Source organism: Phoenix dactylifera, chromosome 9 (genome assembly GCF_051530095.1).
Source record: "Phoenix dactylifera cultivar Ajwa chromosome 9, Ajwa_hap1_PhDact_Kaust_v1.1, whole genome shotgun sequence".
In the NCBI taxonomy this organism is placed as follows: domain Eukaryota; kingdom Viridiplantae; phylum Streptophyta; class Magnoliopsida; order Arecales; family Arecaceae; genus Phoenix; species Phoenix dactylifera.
In genome coordinates, this window is record NC_143198.1 from 31,038,144 (window position 1) to 31,051,032 (window position 12,889).

Sequence of the window (12,889 nt, forward strand, 5' to 3'; positions counted from 1 at the left end):
TACAGTAATTACGGATGGTTAGAGAGGTTGAGCTCCAGACCTTAAAGAGGCCAAGCCTTTGGAGTCTCTTCAGACCATCAATTCATAGCTTGGGCCTAACGAGGCCGATGTCATTGAAAAAGAAAAAGAAAAAGAAAAAACCGGGAAGGATGCTCATACTAGATACAAGCTTTGATTTCTTGCACTTCAGTCAGCCAACATACCATGTCAAGTTCCATTTTTTATTCTTTTTCTTGGCATAATCTTATCAAGCCTTTTTCCATGATTTTGTTCCGAAATGAGTGTTTTTGATTTCTGCTGATTTTTGTTTCAGCAATTCCAAACATTGGCAGATCTACTCAATATCAGCTGCATATCAAACTTAGACTGCAAACGAAACCTTATTTCTCAGCATTTGTGGATCAAATGGAACCTTATTTCTTGTCATTTATAGATTAAACATACACTCATTTATAATTTTAGAGCAAACAAGTTTGCTTAAAGATGGACTAGCATTTAGCATATGAGCTGCACATGAAAAGCTCACTTAAAATAGTTTTTTGTTAGTAGCTTTTCTTTGAAACTTAATAAGGAAATTTTTTTTTTTTCTAAAGAAAAACTCTCATAATTATAACAATTAGATAACTTTTTTTTTGAAACTCCCAACTATTCATTTTATCCTTATCTTTTCTTTCATGCCATCATGTAAGATCGTTGAACAAACATGAGTTTCATTAAATATAAGAGATTAGAGCAATGCTTACAGGCTTGCATTCATTAAAAATCTAGAATCTCATGAACCATGCCAATTTTTACTGATCCCACATCCAATTACAACAATAATACCCGATTGGTGGCACGAAATAGGCAAAAAAAAAAAAAAAAGAGAGTTTGGACCAAGAAAAGCCTCTAAACACACGCATGAGCCTAAAGTCTTACATCAATCACAAAGCAACTAATCCTTGGAAAACATTCTATGCAAAGAAATGGAGTGAATGGGACAAGAAGCAGATTTTATTCGGACAGCAACCACAACCCACCATTTTCGTATATTTTATTTTCTGATTCACACAAATATATATTTTTCTCTAAGTTAGTATAAATCAAATTTATTTTATTAAAAAAAATTATAGTCTACCATCTCAGTCCTCATCACTAAAAGCCTAGGATGATAACAACACCAGTCCCAAGTCGATTTGATCCTTCAAATCTTCATCAAGAAACGCGAGTGAGGCAACTAATCGCTAGAAAAGATTCCATGCGAGAAAATGGAGTGAATGAAAAAAAAAAACGTGTTATTTGGCTATCAAAGTATAGGATGATAACAACACTAGTCCAAATCGGTTTGATCCTTCGAATCTTCATCAATGGACTTGCGCATGAGCCTAAGTCTCACATCAATCATAACCAAGTAATCACTAGAAAAGATTCCAATGCGAGAAAATAGAGTGAATGGGAAAATATACGTGTTATTTAGCTACCAACAAGCATGGTTTATTCATATGGCATCCATAGTCCCACCATTTTCATACATTTTATTTTTGATCCATAGTCCTCATCATTGAGAGTGAAGGACAGAATCAAACTGATATGGAGTCCAAATCAGTTTGATCCTTCAATTCTTCGTCAATTTAGTAAGTCGACCAAACTTTATATGATTATACAGAATCAAAAAGTAACGGCGCTACGAAAAAAAAAGGTCAAGATGATTACAACAGCCATACCCAATTTGTGGCACAAAATAGGCAAAAGAAAAAAAAAAAAGTAATTTGGACCAAGGAAGGATTCCAGACACATGTATGAGCCTAAGTCTTGCATCAATCACAAGCAACAAATCTTTGGAAAAGATTCCATGCAAGAAAATGGAGTGAATGGGAAAAAAACGTGTTATTTGGCTGCCAACAAGCATAGTTTATTCCGGGGCGGCAACGACAGTTTATCATTTTCATCCATTTTATTTTTTGGTTCATACAAATATATTTGTCTAAATTAATCTAAATAAAATTTATTTTATTAAAAAAACTATAGTCTGCCATCTCAGTCCTCCAAATCCTCACAATTGAGAGTCGAGGATGATAACAACACCAATACATAGAATCAAACTGATTTGGAGTCTAAATCAGTTTGATCCTTCAAATCTTCATCAATTTGGTAAGTCAACCAAACCTTACATGATTATAGAGAATCAAAAAATAATGGCACCACGAAAAAAAAAACTCAAGATGATTACAACAATCATATCTAATTTGTGGCACAAAATAGGCAAAAGTCAAAAAGATAGTTTGGACCACGGAAGGCCTCGAGACACACATGCATGAGCCTAAATATTGCATCGATCACAAGTAACAAATCAGAGGAAAAGATTCCATGCAAGAAAATGGAGTAAACGGGAAAAAACTCATTATTTGGCTGCCAACAAGCATAGTTTATTCGGATGGTACCCATATATAGTTCGTCATTTTCATACATTTTATTAATTGATTTATACAAATACATTTTTTTTACATCAATATAAATAAAATTTAATTTTATTAAAAACAAAGCTACAGTCCACCATCGCAATATCCTAAGTCCTCATCATCTCATGCCAATAACAGCATAAAACTGATTCTTCTTCGAACCTTCTAAGAAATTGACCAAACGCAGTATCAAAAAGTAACAGCATAAAAAACAATGCCAAAGTCAAGCCGAACACCATTCAAGTCAACAACAAGATCGATATTGAGGATCAAACGGATTCTTCCTTGAACCTTCTAAGAAATTGACCAAAGACTGCATCAAAAAGTAATCGCATAAAAAGCAGCGCCAAAGTCAACTCTTCTGCAGCTGAACCATACAAATAATGGCTGTTATTTATATTATATAAGTAAATAACAATTTTAATGAAGTTTCACTATTTAGAAGTTGTTTTAAGTCATGGAAACAATAACACTAGATGTATGGTATGCTTGTTCAATCATGTGAAAAAAAAAAATTCTTGCTGTACGACACAAGAAGATTTGGATAGTTTATGATTAACATATGAAAAGTAGTTGAATAACTATTTGCCAAACCAGCATCATGTGTCCAAAAGGGGGGAAAAAAAAACATATGGATCCTATAAATGTTTTGAGTGATAGGTTGGCACTTTGAAGCATTTTCTTAAGCTAGCAAGATGAGGAGTTGGCTCATACCTTCAGCCAAGAATCAGTTTTTTTTTTTTTGGTATATCGGCTGCTTATACTAATCTCGCGTATGCACAACCAGCTGAATTAATAGAAAGAAAACTACACAGTGGTGGAGGAACAAAAGCAGGCAGAGTTTAGAGGATCTCTCTAAAATGGTGAGACTAAGAATCGTTAATGAGTTGGCTCTCATGTGGGCTATGCTGCTGATCTCTATTGCACTTGAAGCATGTGGTAGTCCAAAACCATGTCCCTTTTATGATAGTATGTACGCACTACTTTTTTTTTTTCTCAAAAAGAATTTTTGTGTATTTAAATGCATGTGGCATCAGATTTTGCCATCAAAATGCACGTGACAAATGTTACATGACGAACCCTTGAATGACTTGAAGGCAACATCTAAAATCTCTTTTGATAATTTGGATTTATTAAACCAATCTAGAACAAATACATCCGTACAGGTTAGAAAATAAAATATGCAAAAATTCAGAAAAAACATCTATCACATTTGTCCACCATATAGTCCCTTTATGATTGTTCACATATATCATCATTCAGTCCACAGTATTATTAGCTTCTATACAAACATATGTCTTCGTATACAAACATAGAATAGCTCTCATTCTCCTGCAATGCTGAACTAGAGGATGAGAATTGTTGTTTGTAGGTGATGAACTGGATAGCCATCTTAACCACTGTTGAAGAAACCCCCAGAAAAATAATATGATAAGCTTTTAACTATTTCATAGCATATGTCAGATCTTTTCATGTAGCACACAACTCTACCATCGGTACCATAGCCTCAAATAATTTGACACTGTCTGCTGCAATCGGTGTACCGCTAGCATTTCTAATAACGAAGCTAACCACATCAAAATTATCTTTTTTTTGAATACTGCCATCAAAATTGATCTTAAGAGAAAGGATGGCCTGAGAGAAATAAATGAGACATATACTTTTGGGCTAGGATGGAGGCTTTCGTGAGGATTATTATGGGACTCGAATAAGTATTCACGATTCCACCATGTACATACTCCGGACTGTGCAACGTATAATTATTTTTCTTGTTAATTGGGCAGGATAGCTCGTGGCTTTCCGCTTCAAAATTTGATGGGTTTTTACTCCAGAGTTTCGGTACAAAGTACCAACCCAACCATTGCAAACGTAACCAAAATACATTTGGTGAATGCCAGATCTGGAACGTAGGGATGATGATGAGGGATTGGATGGCTTTCGAAGTCAAGCATGTATTCAGAGAAGCCAACGAGACGGCTGATTAGGTGGCTGTCTACACGGCCCACCACTCAGGATATATACATCCTATGGTTAGAAGAGGAAGAGCTGCTACTGGCGCTCTGTGAGCTTGTGTTTTTTAATTTTATTAGTTATATTTGTACATGTATTGTATGAAGAATTCGTTTAAAAAAAAAAAAAAACCCAATGCCATCACGCGTGGGTTGGTGTCTCTTTCGGCGTGCAGCCGTGCAAGTCTTGTCCGAACGCAAGTTGGCTCCCAACCCTCGCCTTTTTTTTCTTGTACATTGCACTGGTTATGTGTCTTGCAACTCAGATGGCACCATCGGCATTCAAAACAGGGAGGATTTTTCCAGCAAAAGTCCTTTTCAGGTGCAGCTTTTTTCCCATTATTTTCAGCTTGGACAAAAAGGAGAAGAGCAACTTCTGATTTCTAGCACACGCTAGGATTTGTTATCTTTTACTTTGAACTCGATCGAAACCTGAGCTTTTCGTTTCTTTTTACTTTCTAGTAACGCAACTTTCCACTCCCTTGCATAATTTTTGTCATCCTAGATGTGAAAGAAGGAACAAAGGAGAGTGGACTATGATCTGGGAGAATGGCTTTCGAGCTAGCTTCAACCGAGTTGATTGTGGAATGAGATCCGCTTCCCTTTAACATAGATCTTTCTAGCTAAAGTAACACAGCAAGACGTGGCAGTAGGTCAGTGGCCGATCTTTTGTAAAAAGGTTGTATTTCTTGCATGGAAGAATGATTCATCTTTCTTCGCACGAATGTACCGTTGGATTGGATGATAGAAAGATTCAGACTACTCTAAGAGCTATGTGCAGCACAATTCAACTTGTGACATCGTGAAAGAAGATTAATCGTTCTTTCGTAGAAAGAGCGGCCCGAACTCTCTCAACCGCTATGGATCTTACTAAAATATTCAGACTAATGAAGGTGACTTCGTTTGAGGTGGGCTCTGCTTACCCTTTTTCTTGAGACAAAAAAAAAAAAAAAGACTCTGATCTCATGGATGGAACAGTCAGCATGGGATCAATTAATGGAGTTTGCTATATCCTATTTTGCCATGTGGCAGGAGAGGATTGGTATATTGGTATGGTCAGCAGCACAGGAAAGGGTTGGACTTGCAGCATTTCTCTTCAGAAATGCCATTTGTTCATGTCCTAATCACATTATGTTTCATTTTTTTTTTGTCTGATGCTGGCACTAACATCTTTACAATTAATATAGGTGAAATTTTCCAACTAGTTTGGAATATATACATTGAAAACAGTTTCCCTTGGCTCACAACATAAACCTTGGATTTTTGTGATGTAGCAATAGATTCAGAGATGAAGGACAAGATGGATAATCTTCTTACGTATTTGCATCCGATTATACCCAACCACTTCCAAACCAACTCTATTATTCAGCCTAAGTTTATTCCAACCATGACCTTCTCAACCCATCCCTCCCGTTGACCTAATTTTGGGCTTATCTGAGCCTAGTGGATGCATATCCCAATATCAGGCCAATCTAATGCTGGCAACTCCAAACTCAACCCCAGCTGATCTATCCCAATGCACCCTAATCCCATTCACTCCAACCCAATCTAACCCAACCATATCCAATTCAACCTAAACCTAGTCACTTGATCACACTCAATTTCACCCGATCATATCTGATCATACTTGATCAAACTTGATCATACCTAATCCAACTTAGGCTTAACCCCTTAACGAACCCAATCATGGCGGATGACATCCGTTCATACTCGATCACATCCAATCTAACCTAATCAAACTTTAATCTAGCCTTCTGATCATAACCAACTTGATCTAATCACATCCGATTACACCCCATCTTACTCCAATCTAATTAACCAAAGCCCAATCAAAACTTAATTGACCCAACCTCGACAGGCCAACATACCATATACACCGAAAAAGCTTAAGATCCAGCACCTATATCAAAAGTGAAACAAGTTCGAATCCAATATACGACTAAGCTAGACCTAATTGTTCTGATCAAACCCATAATATCCTCTTCCTCTCTTGTTTAGTCTAGATCATCATGATGAAAAAGATTCCATCTTATATGGGTGTGTAGCAAGCTAAAGCGACCCTCCTTAGCCTCCATTATTCACCCCTTTGGGGCCATTCATCTCTTAGTATGAGGCATTAATCTTTCTATTCCTTATGACTATCTTGACTTCTCATTCTCTCATTTTGGACCACTGTTCCCCAAACATTATCGTGCTATGCATATTTCCTTGTCCCAAATTCCAATCCCATAAAAGACAAAGGCAAAATATTATCCACATCTCTTGATACCCCTTTTATGAGAGGCGTCGGATCAAACTTTGTATGCTATATTTAGCCTTTACATCCCTTCATAACGACCAAATTAGCCTTTAGACCCTCCTTCGTTCGAGTCCAAATCACAACCATGCCTTCCTCTTCTTCTCTATTGGATCGTCTTCTTCCTTTCCTATAAAGTATCAACCATCTATTTACTCACCACCTCATCAATCTAAGGAACGATGGGATGAGCCAAGCGTATTCCTTTTATCTAGCATCCTTACCAATATTTGAATTAAGTCCTCTCTCTCAATCCTAGACCTCTCCTTTATCTTTTCATCTCATCCATTCAAAACATAGTTTTAGAAAACATGACATCCTTTAATCCCTACATCTCAATAATCATATCCCCTCTTTCTAGCTAATAAGAGCATGCATTTTAAATCAATCTTAGCCACTACAGCCAAAGAGCTCTCATCATGCCTCTTAAATCCTCTTCTCTTCATCCTACAATCAATCTTAAAGAAATATAAAAAGCACTGCTTTCCTATACCATAGCCCTTAAAACTAGTCATATCATCAATTGTTTCCCTAACACTTTAGATCATAGGATTTAACCATCTGACATTTCATGACGATCATGAGATTTAGGGGTGTTCTATCCCTTATTAAACTCTAGTTCTCGACCATCATCTCCCTTTATAGATACTCCTTTCTCTCCAAAATCAAAATATAGAAAATAGAGCGAAATTAACAAGTATCGTAGAGACCCTACCAATATTCCTGCATGAACCCTAGCCTTCACCTTTACACCATGCTTCTTCTAGAATCCTAGAATCTTCCCCACTACTAATCTAGATCCAATTTCAAAACTTTATCCTTTTAAGATTTGTAGCTCATTTTAAAGTAAGTGCTGACTCCCACATCTATAGAATAATCCACAACTACAATTTACCATGAAAATTTAAAAATTGTATTGTACTGATGATATTCCATAAACTAATTTGTCTACAGGGTAGAAACATCAAATAACAGCCCAGAACTTGCTCTCAAGAGAAATAGCACTAATGAGAGCAATAGCACTATTTACTCTGTTTTGCGGAAGACTCTCCATACTTACTAAAGTTGAGAATATTTTTGTCCTAAGAAGATGATTTGACTTGCACCAAAATCTATAGACAGCTTTATCTTCACTTCTATCCATGAGGCAGCCTTGATGTTTGTTGTCCTTCAGTCCTTGATCCTTTGCCTTATTTTGGTGTTGATTTCCCATCTACTGTTTTGTACAATTGGGGGAACGTCTTAATTCTCCCAATTCACATAAAACAAACAAAAAAAGAGAGGGAAATTTGCTGCTTTTTTTTTTTTTTTTTGCTGCCAGGACGGACGATTCATATACGACGAATACGAATACATCCAATAAAATTAGAGAACAAAATATCTCGAAGTACCCGAAGTAGCTCTCCATCTCCAACCTACATAGTACTACCCGTATGGCTGGCCACATAGGCGGCTACCCAATCCACAGCCCCATTAGCTTCACGGAAAACATGCTTGGGATGGTCGTCACCCGCACCTCTCGAGCCGCTCTGGATCTATCTGATAACCGTGGCTAAGTCGCCCTCCAGGATGATTGAGCGAGCTCGCAAACCTAGCCGGGCATATCGAAGGCCTGCCCACACGGCCCTCAACTCTGCACCAGGAATCGAAACATCGAATAGCTGACAACCACCTCCTGCCATCACTATGGCGTTCGAGTTCCTGATAACAAACCCTGCGCCACCCCGCGCCACCCGCGTCACCCCCGTATACCTCTGTCCAAGACAGATCCATCAAAATTAACCTTGAGGAAGCTCGATGGTGGGGGCTTCCAGGTGAAGAATACCGTACGAGACACTGCTGGAGCAGGATGGGAACCCCAGATATTTCGAGCAGTCAAAGACCTTTCTGCTGATGTAATATGACCGATTTTCGCCACCTGTGCTCTGGCGCGCTCCACCACGAGCCTCGACGACATGCAATACTCACCGAACGTTCGAGCATTTCTTGCCAGCCAGATCTGGTAAGCTGTGCAAGTCGTTCTAACGGCCTCTAGTCGTAATGATGGCATATCCGTCCATCGACGAATGGCCTGCAAGAATAGGTTCCTCTGGCTCCAAGCCTTTCTTAAGATCCCTGCAAGAACATTTGCTGCATTCAACTTAGAGGAAAAGAATGGCTGCCAACGTTCCCCGCAAGCTTGCTGGCCGTAACTATTTGCGTCACGGTGTGGAATCCACGTAGATAGAGGATCCCAAATCCATAGGCATATCTAAGCGATGATGTTACCTCTTGAATATAAGCTTTATCCATTCGCGTAAGTGATTCCTACGTTAAATCAAAATGTCTCCATCGTTCCAAGCTCTTGGTGGTCCTCCGACTCCACACCCACTACAAATACACTGAACTTGTGCTCCCTCTCAAAGTCTAGATCATGGTTTTAAATAATGTGATGATTGTTACAATGATCATTATAATAATTTTCAGCCAGCCCCAATCAGATCATTAAAATAAATCATATAAAAAGTATAATAACTATCACTTTCTTATTAGTTTCCGTCTAATAGATCGTTACGGGATAAATGATGGCCACTATTTTCATTTCTACTTTTTTCAATTATATTTTTAAATTTTAGATTCTTCTCAAAATTCCCTCAAAAATATAATTATATGTCCAAAAAAGTATTGTTTTATTTTAATAAAATATAAAAGAAAAGATAACATCATTTTTCATGTTTTTGTGCATTATTTCTTGCTGCAACATTACTATAATTACCATTATTTCAATAATTATTTTAATACTATTTTTAAAAAATAACTGATAATTATTATAATGGTCAATAATAATTTAGATGGAGGTTGCTCTTAATCCCACTGTTTTTTTTAAATATTGTTATGTGAGATAAATTCTTCTACACCATATATTTGACAGGTCCAAGGCCACCGATCAAAATAAAAAATAAATAAAATTGATGGAAATTTTGGATCTTTGTCCTCGCAGAGTGATTTGACAGTCTTGGATAGCTGATCGCTCTCGGGGGTGTTCTCCCAGTGTTGAGTCATTGTTTGTTTCTTAATTCTACTGGTTGCACCTACACGAGAATAGCGTGAGCAACTGTTGTATAAAGAAAAATTTTAAATTATTAACTATTTTTGGAGCTGGTATCAACTATTCAAATGACATACCAAGCCAGCAAATGGTCCTTTTCATAGATGACTAGCGAGGGATAAGTACAAACCGGAGACCAATTCCTCTACATAGCAAGATAGCAATCAATTGAGATAATTTAGGGCCATTCATAGCTTTTGGATGGGACACGTCCTCTATATATTGTTCTTTATGTATCTGTGCTCAACCCCTCTCGCTTCCCCAGCTGTCCTATATGTTGCTTTTCTCTTTGCCGGGTCAATATCGTTGGAGTTTCTCATAATATATATATTTTATTTATTATAAACTGATTTTATTTTATTTGGTTACATAGTATTAGCTAAGCTATCATCTACATAAATATGTAAAAATTTATAATTAATTTATGATCAAATGGTTAATTTGGATCTATTATCTTAGTTATGCGGTGCAATTAAGTATTGATATAGGCTGGATTTGAAATGAGCTTGGGTTTGGCTCTACTCTATTTCTATATATATTTGTCAGTAAAGAAATTTTAAAATGAGAAAACAGAAAAACATTTTATTGAGACAGGCATCAAGAATAAGAAAAAAAGAAAATTCTATTCTATTTTTATATTTTTTTATAAAAAAATTCTCCCACAATGATCACCAATGGCTACTCAAAACTTTCAAAATAGATTTTTATTTTTTAATTTATTTTATATTTTAATCTTCTGCATGATATCTACAGAAAAATCCCACATCTGCTTCTTGCGCCATATATTTTGACAGGTCGAAAGCCATCAATCAAAGCAAAACCAAATTAAGCTGATCGAAATTTTGGATCTTTGTCCTCGTGGAGGGATTTGAAAATCTTCGACCGCTACTTGCTCGTTTTAAAAAAGCTTACGGTAAAGAGAAAGGTTCTTGAATAGTTGAAAGCTGACCATTCTGGAGCTGGTATTAACTAATCAAATGTCATACAAAACTAAGCGAGTGGTCCTTTTCAGGGATGACCGCAAGAGATAACTACAAACTAGCAATCAATTCCGCTATAGAACAAAATAGCAATCAATTGAGCTAATTTAGGACCATTTTTTTATATTGTCCTCCATGACTGGAGGAACGTCCTTTATATATTGGTGCTTAACTACTCGCTTCCCCGCTGTCCTACATCTAACTTTTTCTTTTGTCGGGTCGATGTTTGTTAAGCCAATAAAATATACTTGCTTTCTAATGCTAAGCAAATTGGATGGATTAGTAGACTAGGTGGGAGCTCTCCTAGGCTTATTAAAAGTTCTTGGCCTCTTTTTTTTTTCCTCTCGTCTGATTAGAATTATTCTTCTTTTCTATTAATATTATAAATTTATTGAGAGACAAACAGTGCTGTTTGGATGGCCTTCTATACTACACAACACTCGAAAATAATTTTTTAAAAGAATCACGAGTCTGTACCATGCTCTCCATCAACTTTTTTTTTTTTTTTCTGATCTTATTAGCTGTACACATGCATGATCAGTGTGAGCCACTATTATATAAATTAAAAAAAAGAATTATGTGAGATTTTGCAACCTCTTGGAGAGCGGTGGATTTGTGATCGGCTAAGTTAGTGTCATGAATCCATTACAAATCAATAAAGAAAGGAGCTGCAGGTTACCAGCTTGCAAAGATATGCCCTATGGATCAATTTTAACATTCGCCTTAAGCTAATCCAGGTGCAATGCAAGGTTCTTCAATTTATAGCTCGGCTAAATTTTACGGTCATTTAACTTGCAACTGTACTGATAATATTAACTAGTGGATCAAGAAGGAGTAGTCTTGGAATGCAGGAGGGGCGGTGCATCGACTACGTAAAGGCTGCAAAGGAGTAGGTTGGAATGGTGAGGTTGGTTGTCCAAATCAAAGTTGACCATAGTATATAGGTTAAATTTGTGTACGGTGGAGAAGTCAAATTTGGGGCATACAGGCAGCCTAGCTAAAAATTACTAATTGGATAGGACAGAACTGTAACTCTTAATGTGTAATTAGTTACAAGCTATATCTTACCTAAGCAAGTTTGGCTTTGGGGATCCAAGTATAATCAGTTGATATGTTAAGAATTTTATAATGCTGCCGCTTAAGTTGACATGTTGCACCGAATAAGTTTGTGAAAATTAAGAATTTTAGATGGAACTAATAAAATAAATTGGCCAGAAAAAAGTTGCCAATTAGGAACTTATTTGGTTCGCAGGAAGATGAGAAAAAAAAATGTGGTCATTAAAAAAATAAAAAATATATAATATTTAGTGAAAATTTTTAAAAAATAAAGATAAAAAAGTAGCTTTTTTAGGAAAATAAAATTTTTATATTTTATAAGAAAGAAAAATCCATGTTTGGCATGAAAAAAATCTAATTCTTACCGGTTAGAAATTGGAATATTTTTTTCTTTCAAAAATGCTCTTAAATTTTTAGATAGAATGGGATGAGATATTTTTCTTTATTAAATGCATAATTGGTATTTTATAACTTTTCTAAAAAAATAAATGCTCAAATAAATATAAGTTATTTTGTAATGTACAATTTTTTTTATTGTTAACAAACATATAAAAATTATTTTTTAAATATTATATGTGCAGCCATCAGTAGCATAAAAAATAAGCGGAAATTCTCCATGGAAACCAGACGTGCCCAGAGCAGCAGCCCATAAAGAAATCATGGATGGCTTTGAAAACCAAGATAAGGTTTGGTACAATGAATTGCATTCTCCTCTAAGGTCATAAAATAAAAGCCCAAACTCATAAATAGCCTCATCTCTCTCTCTCTCTCTCTCCCCCTCTCTGTGTGAAAGCCAGATATATCATATTTAAATATATATTAAAAGCTTTGGGTTGCAAAAACAAATGCAATTCAATGAGTACATTAGCTGAGACAGCAGCTTATGGTTCTGGTTCTTGCAATGGTCCAACTTCATTATTTCTTCTTGCAACCTAGCAATAGTGGCGAACTCAATACGGTTCACATTCATGATTGGCCACATACGTGTAAGATGCGAAGTGGAAATGATGCATGAGAATCGA